Below are 16188 nucleotides of genomic sequence, written 5' to 3' on the forward strand. Positions count from 1 at the left end.
GTTTTTATCATGAATGTGGAAAATCTGCAAGTGGTCTCACAACCCCCTTGGTCGATGCTTTTTCCCTGGTATATGAATGGCTCTGTGCGGTGGTCAGATGAACCACCACTGAAGATTCTGCTTAGTGGCAGGGTGAGCTTGTTGCTGAGTAGAACTACTGCTAAGTAATGAGTTAAGTGATTCTTTAGGTCACTTATTTGGGTGATCTGAGGGATCGCACAAATATTTTGGAGTGGTATCCCTACACTTTAACATACCTCAATAAGGGTTAAAACCAGTCTGGATAGTGGCTATTCCCATAATGCATAGCATGTTACACATTTGAAAGGATTTGTGCTTTGCATTATGGGATATTAAGGCAATTAATCTGAGGTCATTAGTTATGAAGATACTTCATGCACAAACTTTGTTTGTCTGTTTAAAGGATTAAACAAAAATATAATTTCTTGGCATCTTAAATTTAATTTATAACTAAGTGAATAAACTTTCAACAGTTGCCACATGACAGTGTGGTGATTAAATTGGAACAGATAGTGTGGATAATGGATTAGCGTGCTGGATTGGAGATTGGCTGTCTGATCAGAGAGGGATTTTTGTTTTTCGTTTTTATTTTTTTTTTTATATTCAAGGCTTCCATGGAGTCAAAGATTCAGTGGGAGGTTCTTTGTCACATGCACAACTCATCATATCTTGCCTTAAATAGATTCACATTCTCTGCAGTCACCACACTCTAATACATTTCAATCACTTCATGCAAAATACCTGTTTCTCACCCCCCCCCCCTCTTTATCCACTTGAGCAAATTGCATTTTCTCAACCTTTCTTCATGCTCAACATTCCAGAGAACAGAAATCGCCATAGCTATCCCAGGAAGTTGTATAGCCAAATGCCTCTGGAACCTCCTTTTCAATAACCCTTCATCCTTTTGAAAACCAGGTAACCAAATCTGTACACAGTAGTCCATATGTTGTCTAATCTAGGATTTATACAGTGGTACCAGAATCTCCTTACTTTTACAAATCAATGTCCTCTGCATCATTGCCAGAATTTGTTGTGATCTCCTCACAATTTTAGATCTCTTACTTCCTCCACCAGTTTATCCCTGCTAATTGTATACTCTACCTTCCATCTTTGTTTTCCAAATTTTAGAACCTTATACTTTTCAGCATTGAACTGTTAACCTCAATTCCTTGTCCATTCACTCAGTCTATTCAAGTTCTCATATAAAGCCACATCATCTGCTGTATTCCTCATGGTTCTTTCCAACTTTGCTTCATCTGCATACAGCTGAAAATCCCCATTCAAACCTTCTCCAGTGCCATTAGCATACAGGTTAAACAGCAGTGGCCCTAAAACAGGCCCTTAAGGCACTGCTAATGACTTCCCTCTTTTGAGATACTGGGCACCCCCCCCCCTTACACAACTTGCTGATATGCAGCCCGATTCATTCTAATGTAATATCAACATATCATGTGGCAATCTATCAAAAGTCTTTGTAATATCTAAGTATACTATTGTGTATCCTTCTTCCTTATCCAATGCATCTGTAGCTTTGTAATAAGTAAGCAGATTACTAAAATATGACCTTCTTTTAGCAAATCATGCTGCCCAAAGAGATTACCATTGTTGTGAAGTTCTTATGATCCTCTCCAGCACTTTAACCACAATACCTGACATATACAGGTTGGCCTATAATATGAAGCTTGAGTCTTGTCACCTACTTTATAAGTAGTTCAGTTTTGCCTCCCTTCTACTCCTTTGGAAATTGATCCTTTGTAAAATCGTATTAAACAAGTATGTCAACTCCCTGGCATGTTCCCTCAAAATAGTGAATTTTCTTCGGGTTGGACAGCCTTATTTACATACAGTGATTTCCTGATATGCCTCCTACTCACTCTTTCTTCCTTCTCATCACTGCACTCAAACTCTGCATGATGGTCACATTCACAAGGATAAAATACACCTATGAACTGCATATATGATCAAGACATAGATGTTGGTAAGGGGTTATTAATGTGTACGACATATTTCATAGAATACTTGTAGCAAGGCTTATACGTTGGTCATACATAATTGGTAATTAACTTAAGGAATTTACAACGCATGAAACAGATATTAATTAAAGGAAACTTTAATGAATACCTTCAATATTTTGGCAACATCACTTGCCATCTTCAGGAACATACAAATATGATATGTGCAATCCATAGATACCCGCCATAGAATTCATTGGAAGAAAACTAAAATAATACACCGCAGCAAGTTCAAGTATGAAAGATTATTCATGGAATCATCAGCAGCTCTAAAAAATGTTCCAAACCTCAACAAATTTGGGAGCATGAGACTACCCCAAATTTGGGAGACTTACATAATGAGAACTTCAGCCCAACAGCCAAGACAACCCAATTAGCCCATTAGGGGGCACCATTAGGACTTTAGGAACAATATTAGTTTCTTGCCTTCTTTTTCATTTGCTTTTGTTAGTGCCTGCGTGCACATACCATATTTGTATGTTCCTGAAGATGGCAACGTGACGTTGCTGAAATGTTGAAGGTATTCATTAAAATTTCCTTTAATTAATATCCGTTTTATGCATTATAAATTCCTTAAGTTAATTACCAGTTATTCATAGAATAAAGCAAGACAAGGGGAGAACAAGAGGCTATCACTGAAGCTGTATAAGAAGAGGATGAGAAATAGGCTTTTGCATGGAGAGTGGCAGGCGATTGGGATACATTGTCTGTGTGAGTGGCAATTAGAGACAGTGTATGTGTGTGTGTAAGGCATGGTATGATGAGCTATGAGTGCGTATGTCTGTGAGGCCTCCCGAGTGACTCTTTTGACTCCATGGAGGTTTGATTATGATAATAAAAAAGAAAGAACTGATAATAAATGTAAATAATTAAATTTAATGAGATGAAAATTTGAATAAAAAAAATTTAAATCATTTCAAATTTTATATATCTCATTAGTGTTTTAACTACAGATGGAAGAAACAACACTTGATGATGACGATATAAGGATTTAAAAGGGACAATATGCGTATGCTAAATTTAGTAGATCGGGGAAAATTAAAATTTGATACAAAGCCTGTGTTAAATCAGTTCTCTTATATGAATTGCAATATGCTGGCTTAAATTATTAAGCATGAAGATGCTGACAAAGAACAAATCATCAAAATTTTAATACCCTGGAAATCAGAGAACAAACAGTTCAGGTAGATTGGACATACACAAAGCAAAGTTCATCAGAAATCTGTAGAAAGCTTGTGTATCCTGAAATTACATGGAGGAGATTGGCTTTAATAGAATTTGAGAAGAAAGGTTTTGCTGAACAAAGAGCAATAGCAAGACTGAGGAACTGATAGAAAGCATTTACTGACTTCCAATGTAATTTGGGAAAGAAGAAATCAGGAAATGAATTATGTCTAACACCTTGCAGATTTTTAATCTAAACACAGACATACACATATCAAAGCCAAAGTTTTACAAAACAGACTTGACTTGCTCTTCAAATTACTGGTCCAAAATTGTGAAGTAACATTTTCCAGGAAAAAGAAATCTTGCTATTACTGATTAATGTACATTGAGTGACTATGATAAGAAAATTCAACACCAAATGCTGAGAAGTAGATAGCTGTTGAAAACTATTATTCAAAAACTGTAATCTAACCTTCAACCTATGCCATTTGCTGGCAGATGACATAGATTGAAAGTTGAATTACAATCATATCTAATTATGTTGAGTGTACCTGTAACTTGGATATGATATGTGCTCTGTACTGAATCGTTATAACAAAACAACATGCTGTAACAAACTACTGAGAAATAATCAATTCTCCAAAGTAGCAATGCACATAACTCAATTTCTTATTTCTTTTCTCTTTGCACAGAACTTGACCACATGTATCCCTATAAACTCTCTGTCTACAGTTTTCTCCTGATTTTGCCATCCATTCTCTAAGTTGTTCTTGTTATCAGCCTTTATTTTTTCTCAGTAATATTTTTATAAATGAATATACAGGTCACACCTGGAAGTTTTTCAAGTTTGCTTATTTTTCAGACCTGAGTATAAATTTTTCTTTTTCATTGTTATGCTAGTTTTTATCCAGGTCACTTCCTGTTTCATATTTCCTGTACATCCATGTGTCTTGTACCAATCTGAAAATGTCCATATTGGCAATATAATCAAAAGCATTTTTGATTATTTTGTTATTTTGTTTATGTTCTATTAATATAAATTTATGCAAGTTTTTTCTATTGATTCCAGATGTAATTATTAGTTTATAGTCTGAGCAGAAATCCATCAGGCATGTGCCATTGTTATTAGCCTTACTCTTTCCTCCATGTTTTTGCAAAACATTTCTGTGTGACTGTGGTTAATTTTCTAATCTGCTATTTAGGTCCCCTCCAGGAACTATAATAGGAGGTACAGGTCCAGTTTAGTTATCCTGATTCTTACTCTTAAAAATAATCCTTTTATGCATTCATTGAACCTTGTCCTTACCATTTATATAATATTTCTAAGAATCCCATTAGAAACTTCTTATACACTATACTACAAATATAAAACCACTTTTTTTTTACTTTAAATTTTTCCAGCTTTCAAGCTGAAAGAAGTTCATCCTGTTCTCATAAGGAGCATTCATAGACCCACCACAATCTCAGTTTTGCCTCTTAATCCTCTCACCACTTCATTCCCAGAGAATCCAGGTGATCAGATCTGCATGTGTTAGTTGCCTTGTTAAAACTTTATAAAAGGGAACAATTACTTCTCTATCCCTGCTTGTCACTGTGTTTTTCATATATAATCAAGGAGGGTGTGTGTGAGAAGTGTGACCTGAACGAGGAATTGATGAATGCAAATATGAAATTGATGACAAAATGTTAGTAGCAAGAATGTCGCAGGGAAAATGAGTGCACGTTCGAAAGAGAAGGATGGTGTGAAAGAGAGGCGAAAGAAAGAATCAGTAAAAAAGAAAATGAGTGATTTAAAAACTATAACGGATGTTAAAAAGGATGAAAGTGATGCGAGAGTGGCGGAAGGAAATGAAATTGAGAGAACGAATGAAACTGGAAATGGCGTGATGCAGGAATCGAAAGAATGAATGATAGCGAAAGTTGGACGCATGTTGGACCGAAAGTACGGAAGCACAGAAGGATGAATGAGAGTGAAAGTGAGAAGAGGGTGTCGGGAGTTAGAAAATTAGAAAGATTTAATGATAGAGAGAATGTGACGTGAGATTCTGAAGTTGAATTGGATTGGATGAGGAAAGAGATGAAATGGACGTGGAATGAAATTAAGAAAATTTGGGTAAAAACTATTAAAACTAATCATGATGGCACGAAAGAGTTAGTGAAAGACGAGCGAGTGGCGTTATATGGCGACTCCATTATTAAAGGTGTGCTGGATGATAGGATGCACAAGGTTTGTTTTCCAGGCGGTAAAATGAGTAGAGTGATTGAGGCATTGGATATGAGGAGTGAGCGAGCAAAGGAGTTGATGGTTTTAATTAGCACAAATGATTTGACAGAGGACAAAGAGCAAGTCAGAATGGATATCAGGAGGCTGCTTAGAAGGATAAAAGAGAATAGTGTGACAGGAAGGGTAGTCAGCGTGTTGCCTAGGCATGACTGTGGTGAGATGAGGCAGAGAGCAAGGATTATGAATGATGTGCAAGCTGAAATGTGTGAGGAGATGGGAGTACAGTTTGTTAATGTGTGGAATGAGTTTGAAGGAGGAAGTGAACTGTATGGGAGTGATGGACTGCATTTGAGTGGTTATGGTGTGAGTCGCTTGGAGAGACTGCTGCTGGAAGCTAGAGAAGTGAGCAGAGTGAGAGAGAATGAATCAGATCAAGCGGGAAGTGATGTGGAAGAACAAGAGAGATTGAAGAGGTGGTTATGAATGAGGAAGTGAGTGAAATGAGTATAGAAAATAAGAGAATGGGTGTGCAAGAGGAGCAGGGAAACAGGGAGGCTCAGGGTGGACAGGGGTGCACAGCATGAGAAAGGTGGATGCTCCGAGAGGAGATGAGAGCATGTGTAGACAGTAAAGAAATGGGATGACCTGGGATCAAGAGAAACAGTTGGAATTGAAAAGGATTTTAAAATGAATAAGCAGAATGGGAAATGGCCCCAGTCAAGCATGGAGAGATCATATCGAGTGAGTGGTATCAGTGGAACTAGCTATAGATCCAGAAACGAGCTGTTGTGTTTGTATACAAATTCTAGAACTATAAGAAACAAGGCAGATGAAATGGTTGCATTCATTGTGTCTGTTCACCCAAAGATTGTCGAAATAAGTGAGACATGGTTGGAAGAGAACGACATCCTGACAGGAATAGAGATAGAAGGGTATGATGTGTTTTTGTGAGGATAGAAGGGATAAAAAGGGAGGGAGAGTGCCATTGATGATAGAGAAAGAGTTATGTCCATACAAAGTAGAGATGCAAGAAGGAAATAGTGCCAGTGGTTTTGAGTTAGTATGGTGAGATAGAGGTGAATGGAATCAAATACTTAGTGAGATGTTGTTATAGACCAGGTAATGTTGATGGTGGTGATAATTAAATGTATAATCAAATTAGTCAAGCAAATAAGAAAAGGGTGATCATTATGGGCAATTTTAATTATGTCAATATAGATCGGAATGATGAGATAGCAACTGGAAGTAAAGAAAATTAGTTTCTTGAGTTTTTGAGGGATAACTACCTCGGACAGTATGTAACAGAGGGCATGCGAGGATTGAGGGTCTTGGATTTGGTCATCTCATCAGAGGATGTAATTATAAATGAGGTGTCAAATCATCCACCAATTGGTGAGAGTGACCATGAGGTGATTACCTGGGTGGTTGCCAGCAGTGTGAGGACCTCTGTGAGAAAAGGGTATATGTGGAACTACAAGGTGGGGGGGGGTGATTATGAAGAGCTCAGGAGACAGCTTGCTGGTGTAGCATGGAATGAGAAGTTAGCTGGATAAGAGATCAATGCAGCTTGGGGGATTTTCAAAAACTATCTAGTAGATGCAATGTCTTAAGTGTATTCCAAGGGTGAGAAGGTTAAATAGGGTAGGTGTGAGATGGATGAATAAAGAGATTAAGTGCGACAAAGAGAAAGAGGGCATTGTGGAGGCAGCATAAGAGAAGTGGAAATAACCAATTCCATGTAGTCTACAAAGACCAGGCAAGGAGGGTGACTTTATAGGTGAGGGTAGCTAAAGAGAAGTATGAACAGCAGTTAGCTAATGAAGCCAAAAAGAATCCTAAGGAGTCCTTTTGATATGTAGCCAGGAAAAGAAAGAATGATTATGGAAGGATGATATTGATAGGAGAAAATGGTATAAAGACAGCTGTTGCAGACTGTGTGGTGGAGATACTTGATGAGCAATTCATAAAGATCTTTCAATCTTGTGAATGTGACTGTATGGAGAGATTGAGAGCAGTAGATGGAGGAGAGATTGACTGTAAGTGAGCAAGAGGTGTATGAGGAGTTGAGTAAACTAGATGTTAATAAGGCTGTGGGACATGATAATATATCACCACATATTTGGAAGGCATGCGCCAGGGAGTTGACAACTGTCTTGACATATTTTTTTAATACGAGTCTTGCACTCGGTCCAAGTCCCTACGGAGTGGAAGGAGGATAAGATTGTGCCACTTCATAAAGGAGGTGATCGAACTCAAGCATCATATATCTATGATGCTTGAGTTCGATATAGGCCTATCTGTGTGCCAGGTGTTGTGGTTAAGTTGTTGGAGAAGCTTGTGAGAACGAGGATCCAGAATTGGGTTGACAACAATGGTATTATCTTTGATGAACAGCATGGATTTGCTAAAGGGAGGACATATTTTAGTAATCTACTTACTTATTACAATAAAGTGACTGCTTCCTTGGACAGAGGAGAAGGATACACAGTAATATACTTAGATTTTTCAAATGCTTTTGATAGAGTACCTCATGATAAATTGATAGTCAAACTAGAGCTGATTGAGTTTGATATTAGATTAGTGCATTGGATTGGAGACTGGCTATCTGGTAGGTATCAACAAGTTGTGTATGGGGGGGAGTAATATCCAGGAAATGGAAAGTCACTAGTGGAGTGCCTCAGGGGGCTGTTTTGGAGCCATTACTGTTTAACTTGTATATTAACAATATAGGTGAAGATTTGGATGGAGATATTCAGTTGTTTGCAGATGATGCAAAGTTGGGATGAACCATGAAGAGTGGTGAAGATGATGTGGCCTTACAAGAAGACTTGAATAAATTAAGTGATTGGGCACATAAATGGGGATGTGAGTTCAGTGTTACAAAATGTAAGGTTTTAAAATTTGGAAAACAAAGATGGGATGCAGAATTTATGCTTGGTGAGGATATATTGTTGGAGCTGAAAGAAATAAGAGATCTGGGGGTGATAGTGGATAAGGATCTGAAATTTAGGGGACACATAGCCAAAATTGTGAAGACAACACAAAGGCTTCTGGGAATGATGCGGAGGACACTGACATGTAGAAGTAGGGAGATTCTTGTTCCGTTGTATAAGGCTTTGATTAGGCCACACATGGACTATTGTTGCCAGATTTGGTCACCTGGTTTTCAGAAGGATGAAGAGATGTTGGAAAGGAGTCCAAAGGTGACTGACTAAGGTAGTTTCTGACCTCTGGAATGCCGAGTATGAGGAAAGATTGAGAAAATGTAATTTGCAGAGTCTGGTGGACAGGAGGAAGAGGGGAGATATGATAGAGATCAAAAGTTGGTAAGGGATTGTTATAGGATCAATGCTGGAGAAGTTCTACAGAAAATAGTGGAAGATCGGGGGGAGAACCAGAGGTCATCCCTGGAAACTGTATAAAGAGGGTGTGAGTAAGGGAGTGAGAAGCAGGTTTTTTTCATGCAGAGTTGTAAATGATTGGAATGCCTTGCCTGAGAGTGTGGTGTCTGCAAGGAGTTCCAGTGTGTTTAAGAGCTGTGTGTGTGATAAAAGGACCTCCCAGATGAGTCTTTGACTCCATGAGGTCTTTTGGTAATAATAATAATAATTTCTGCACGTCAACGTCCTTCTCAGTATTGCAGCAATCCTCTGGGTTACCTTCACCACCTTTGCAATATGCTCCCTGAATTTCAGTTTTCTATCAATCATCACCCCCCAGATCTCTTGTCTCCCCTACTTCCTCCAGTACAGCTCCTCCAACTGAATATGTAGCCTCCCATTGATGTATTCCAAATTCAAGACTACATTTTGCTGCATTAAACCAAGTCTCCCATTCACATGCCTAGCTTCACATCATCTGCAGACAACTGAATATCCCCTTGCAGTTCATTGACAATGTCATTGATATAAAGGTTAAACAATACAGGGGTCAGTACTGAGCCCTGTGGAACCCCACTTGTGGCCTTTTGCCTCCTTGATATTGTCCCCACCATACACAACTCTTTGATACCTATGAAACAGCCAATCCTGAATCCAGTTGACTAACCCAGCATCTAAACCCATGTGCTGCAACTTAAGTATAAGCTTATCATGTGGTACCCTATCAAATGCCTTTGCAAAATAAAAAAAAAATGGCAGTGTATGCTTTTCCCCTCATCAACTGCTCCTGTCACTTTATTATAAAAGACGATCATATTACTAAACAAGAGTGACCCTTAACAAATCCATGTTAATTCTCACAGATAGCATTACCCTCATCTGCCCATGCTGTATATGGTCCCTCACTAATTTCTCCAATACCTTAACAACTACTGATGACACACTAACTGAATGATTGGAATGCCTTTCCTGAGAGTGTGGTGTCTGCAAGGAGTTTGAATGTGTTCAAGGCACGGTATAATGAGCTGTGTGTGTGATAAAAGGACCTCCCAGATGAGTCTTTGACTCCATGTGGTCTTGGGGTAATAATAATAATAATCATAATCTGTTGTGCTGTTTTGGCTACCTTTGTAATATGTCGTCTAAACTTCAACTCTCTGTCCACAATCACCCTCTAAATTCCTGATTCCATTAGTTTCCTGCAGTTCAGTTGTATTAGCATAGTACACTTATGTTCTCTTTCTCGAAGTGTATCACCTTACACTTGTCCATGGTAAACTGGTAACCATTTACCTTTGCTCGTACTGCTAGTCTTCTTAAGTAATCTACAGGATCTGTACTTCTTCATTGATTGTTGCTCTTCCCTGCTTTGCACTCATCAGTAAACAACTGAATATTTCCACTGAAATTATTTCTTATCTTCATTGATGTGGAAATTACACAACAAAAGACAAAGTACTGATCCCTTTGGTAAATCACTAGTCTCCTGGACTCAACTCCTCCATAAGTCACACTTTGATAGCTGCTCATCATCCATCCTCTTATCCAGATGACCAGTTTCATATCCATCCTAATTTACTCCAGTTTATGCAAAAGAATTCTATGTGGAATCTTGTAGAATGCTTTCACAAAGTCCAGCATTGTGTGGTCGTTTCCTTTATTCAACTTGATTGTCACTTTATTATACAAAGTAAGCAGATTACTAAATCAAGACCTATCCTTCACAAAACCAAGCTTTCCCCTATCAAGTACAATATTCCTGTTCACCCACTCCTAAATTCTGTCTTTCACCAACTTCTCCAATACCTTAACTTGGCTAAGCTTATTGTTTGCAATTTCTGTCGGTACCTATTTTATACCATTGAACTATTTTATTCTCTTTCCACTCTCCTAGCACATTTTCAGAACTGAGACTCAAACAGCTTGGTCAGAGATGGTGCCACTTTGCTTATTCCCTTGCACATTCTCATAACACACTGGCTGATATTCCGTCTAATCCCATGGTCATGTTTACACTAAGGTTTTGCAATATTGGAAGCACCTCCAATTCATCTACCTCTATTCTTCCATCGGTCAGTGTCACATGTGGCACCGGAATATCTTCATTTGGATGGTACATATTTGCATAATGATCACTTAGTGATTCAATTGTTTTATTTGCCTTTGATATACCTATGTAAAACGAGCAGACATTAAAGTCATCCTTTTAGAGTCATTCTTTCTTTATTTGCCATGTAGCAAAAGAACTGATTAGTATTTCCTTTGGCCTTATCAACTAGCTGTCTCTCATAATTAGCTTTGATCTTCCTTACCATACTGGTCACCTTTTTGCCTTTGCTTCGTCTTGCTTACCCAGCTTGCTGATTACCTTTTCTTTATATTCTTTCACAACTTTGTTTTTTTATGCGACTCCTGCTTAATGATGCTGTTCATCCATCTGACCCCTTCCCGATACTGGGATACTGCTTTCTTCAAACATCCCGTGACAATCTCGCATGCACAGCTAACATCTCTACCTTCCAAGTTTGTATGCCATTTCACTGCTCTACAATGACTTCATTTTGTCATAAATCACCTGTTCTAAAATTCCACAAGTATCCCATTTAATAGAAAATTCTGCATGTCTTGCACTCTACCAGCTCAAGACCATTTGATCCCTTTTCCTAAGTAGAGAAAGTGTGACCACATTGGTAACTGCTAAGTTCTCTGATGCTATGACCAGATCCAGCACCCTTGGATCTGGTCATAGCATCTGGTCATTGAAGAAAGACAAGATTGTACCACTTCATGAAGGAAGTGACAGAATTCAACCATCAAATTATAGGTCAAAGTGTTGGAGAGGCAGGTGAGAATCAGAATCCAGAATTGGGTTGACAGCAGTGGTATTATCTTTGATGGACAGCACAGATTTGCTAAAGGGATGTCATGTTTTAGTAATCTACTTACTTATTACAGTACAGTGAGAGAAGCATTGGATGTGGGAGATGGATGCACAGTAGTATATTCAGACTTTTGCAAAGGCTTTTGATAGATTACTGCATAACAAGTTGATATTCAAACAAGTGTGGATGGGTTGGATGTTAGACTAGTGCATTGAATTGGAGATTAGCTGTCTGATAGGTATCAACAAGTTATGTATGGTAGAGCAATATCCCAGAAGAGGAAAGTCACTAGTAGTGTGCCTTTATATGTCTGTTTTAGGGCCATTGCTGTTTAACCTATAAATTAAAAATGCTAAGAAATTATATTCTTGATTTCATCATTTATCCAAGTGTAAGCAAACGAAGTTTGCTAATGGCTAATGACTTCACATCAATTGCCTTAGTATCCTATAATGCAAGTCACATATTCTTACGGACATGTATAATGCTATGCATTGTGGGAAGGACTACCCAGACCAGTTTTAACCTTTATTGAAGTCTTATTTAACATGAGGTACTCTTTAATCTGTATGTTAATATTATTGGGGAAGATTTGAATGGAAATATTGAGTTGTTTGCAGATGAAGCAAAGTTTGGATGAACTATGAAGAGTAGATCAGATGCTCTGGCCATAAAAGAAGACTTGAATAGATTGAGTGAATAGGAATAGGGTTGGGAATACCAGTTCAGTGTTGCAAAATGTAAGGTTTTACAATTTGGAAAAGAAAGATGAGATGTGGAATTTATCTTCGGTGGAGATATAGGAGAACGGTCTAAAAAAGTTCGAAGATTTACCATGAAAAAACGAATTTATAATTTCAAAATTATTTTTATTTTTCAACATAATCTCACTTAAGACTAATTCATTTATTACAGCGATGCTCCAGTGCCATTATCCCATCCCTGTAGTGGTTCTCAGTAAGATCTTCAAAATACCCCTCTACAGCTGCAATCGCCTCATGATTCAAAGAAAAACGCTGACCAGCAAGGAAGAGTTTTAGTTTTTGGAAGACATAGAAGTCAGAGGGAGCCAAATCTGGGGAATTGGGTGGATGTTCCAACAGTTCATAGTGCAGATCTCTTAATTTTCCCATTGCCAAAACACCTTTGTGGGCAGGTGCATTGGCCTGATGAAAGATGATTTTTTTCTTCTGCAAACTGGGTTTTTTCTCACAAATTTTTTCAACTAGTCTGGTTAAAAGATTGGAATAATATTCCCCGGTTATTGTTTTACCCTTTTCAAGATAATCAATAAACAAAATGCCTTTAGGCATCCCAAAACACTGATGCCATGACCTTTCCTGCTGATGGAACCGACTTTGTCTTCTTTGGCACTGAACAACTGGCTTCTGTCAACTATTTTGACTGCTGTTTGGATTCTAGTGTGTAATGGTGAATCCAAATCTCATCCATAGTAATAAATCAATGCACAAAATAAGGGTCTGATTAGGCCTCTTATAGATTATTGTGAATAGATTTGGTCACCTGGTTTTCAAAAGGATGAAGAGATGCTATAGAAGGTGTGGGTGATTGACCAAAATAATTTCTGATCTCTGGAATGTTGAATACGAATAATGATTGATTAAATTATCTCAACCTTTTTTCATATTCAGAGACTGTTCCTGGATCCAGTACGAGTCCTACAGAACCCAGTTAACTACAACAAATGGATGGCATGATTTTAAACAGATTTTGTGCACTGCCTTATCCATGCATCCACATTAACAACAGGAATTATCTACTAGACTAGTAGATAATTCTTATCTACTAGACTCTGCTGAGTCTAGTAGATAAGAGGTAATATGATAAAGGTGTACAAGTTGGTAAGGGGTTGTTATAGGATTAATGGTGAAGAGGCTTTTCATGAAATGATGGAAAACTGCGGGAGAACAAGAGGTCATCCCTGGAATCTGTATAAGGAGGATGTGAGGAAAAGAATGCAAACCAGGTTTTTTTGCATGGAGAATTGTGAATGATTGGAATGCATTACCTGATAGTGTATTAATGTAGCTATAGTATAGATTAGCATATCACTTCCTGTAATCCCATCCTTTCTCACTTCTTTTTTTCATCCTCTCAGTGCATGCTCCCTCTCAGACAATTCATTCAATGCAGCTAATATTCTCCATTTAAAAACTTACTTCTCACTTTTTATTCACCTCTTATTCCCAACTTTCTTGTGCAGCTTCCAGGAATTGGGTCCTTTCTCTATCCATTGAAAAATTTCCTTGTTGTTCATTCAGTGAATATATTTCAACAAATTGCATCACTTATATCATATTATACCATATATCATCACTTAGATATTATATTCCCTAAGTCATATATATACTACATTTCTGGCATTAAAGTATGTTTGAGAAATCTATATCTCTTCAGCTTATGTCATCACTTATATGTTATATTATATTCTCTAAGGCATATATATATATATATATATATATACTGGATCGTGACCATTGGAAGTTCCTCTTGCAGCTGTTGCCCCCACAACCCAATTAGGAAGAGTGGGCCTTGAAAATGTATGTATGTATGTATATATATATATATACACATTACATTTCTGACATAAATATCTTTGATACAATCTGTTCAACCAAAGAACTACCCTCTGCAATTGATGTTATCCTGATGTAAGCAAACAAAGTTTGCACATAAAGTATCTTGACGAATAATCTACTTCTATATAGAGGCTGTTGACTTCATATTGATTGCCTCAGTATCCTATAATGCCAGCACACTTCCTTTCAGAAGTGCATATTGCTATGAATTATGGGAAGGGTTACTACCCAGACCAGATTTACTTTACTGAGGTCTCATCAGTGGCAGCTAAACCCAGGAAGATATTAAGATTGGATCAATGCAGGCTACATTTTCCATATTCAGTAGAAAAATGGTATATCACCATATTATTAAAATACTCTGGATCAGAGAACTAAGTGAAAAAACTTTCTACAGCTCTATTTAATCCAGAATATTTTAATAATATGATGATACATCATTTTACTACTTGTATATTAGAGGATATATGACTTCAGGATTGGCTCAGCCTTCATATCTTCCTGGGTATAGCTCCCACTGATGAGACCTAAAGAAAGGTCAAAACCAGTCTAGGTAGAAGACCCTATAATGCTTAGAAATATACATATCTAGAAGAAGTGTGCTTTGCATTATGGGATACTGAGGCAAATAATGTGAATTCAGGAAACTCAGTATACAAAAAGACTAGTCATTTGTTTGCTTACACCTGGGTAAAGGATTAAACAAAAATATAATTTCTTGTCAATTATAATAAATAATTTTAATAATTTAAGCACTACTCCCAACAATTAAAAATAATTCACATTCTTCCGCATTCTAATTATTGTTATATATAATAGTATTCCTACACTGCAATAATCATTAATAAGTTTATCTTTCCTTTTTTGTGTGAAGATAGCAGAAAACATGCTCCTGACATACCATCTGCAACAGTACCATCCTCTAGACTTGCATGGAATTGTTATGCTTATTCAAGAGGTCCACTTGTGGTGCCACAAAGACTAATGCATTACTCTTTCACTGTCTGCACTCTAACATCCCCTTAGACACTTTATTCCATGCAAGTAATACACTGCATGTAAAAATCCAGTTCTCGTTCCTTTTTCACCACCTACTCCTTACTTCTGCAACTTCAGGCAGTTGCTCCTTCTCCTTTCTTCTATCCAATGAAAAATCTTCTTTTTCTTCATCCAGTAAATACACCTCAACAACTTACATCACTTATATATATATATATATATAGATCAGTTTTTTATCTGCCTTTGTACACTCTTTCCAAGATTTCTTCATAATCTTTGAAATCTATTGACCACAGGAACAAACAGTAGGCTTTATACAGTTGAACTACCATACCCTTATCTCTGCTGGACAGTATTCTTTTAACCTTTGTGGTAGTTATCAGTCACCTTCATAACCTTTTTATTTTTATCTTATGATCCCTTTTCATTCTATTTCTGAAACCCAAAACATGCTTAGCTACATTAAACTGTCACTCTAGTTATTTTCCTATTTTTCCATCGTATTCAAACCCTCTTGAACAGCTACATTGACAGTATTCATAATAATTTTCCCAACTTCAGATCATCTGCAAAAAATTGAATATCTTACTGCAATCCTTGATGATGCAATCCTATCCCATATCAAAATATGAATATTGTTTAACATTACCCAAGCACGATAATAGATATCAAAAGTCCAAAGTAATTAATTGCAGTATGATAAAATAATGATGTCTACCTCAGTGTATCAGTATAAAACACACACATGCATGCACGCAAACATTTAAATTTGAATCCCACACTAGACACAGATACTTGGAATGAGCTTATATAGTTTCTTGATTTTGGAAAGGTTATCTTTAAAAATAAAATAATAATAATAATAATAATCTAGAATTGAATTCCTTAAAAAAAACATATTTG

General features: G+C 37.2%; 1 protein-coding gene across 4 annotated transcripts in view; it reads left to right on the top strand.

The window, feature by feature from the left end:
* mv (lysosomal-trafficking regulator mauve) overlaps window positions 1–16188 on the top strand; it is a 1073830-nt gene that overhangs the window by 835941 nt on the left and 221701 nt on the right. The gene's annotated exons all lie outside the window — the stretch shown is intronic.

This window comes from Typopeltis vanoorti, chromosome 10 (genome assembly GCF_054136105.1).
Source record: "Typopeltis vanoorti isolate ZY-2024b chromosome 10, IOZ_Tvanoo_1.0, whole genome shotgun sequence".
Classification (NCBI taxonomy): Eukaryota; Metazoa; Arthropoda; class Arachnida; order Uropygi; family Thelyphonidae; genus Typopeltis; species Typopeltis vanoorti.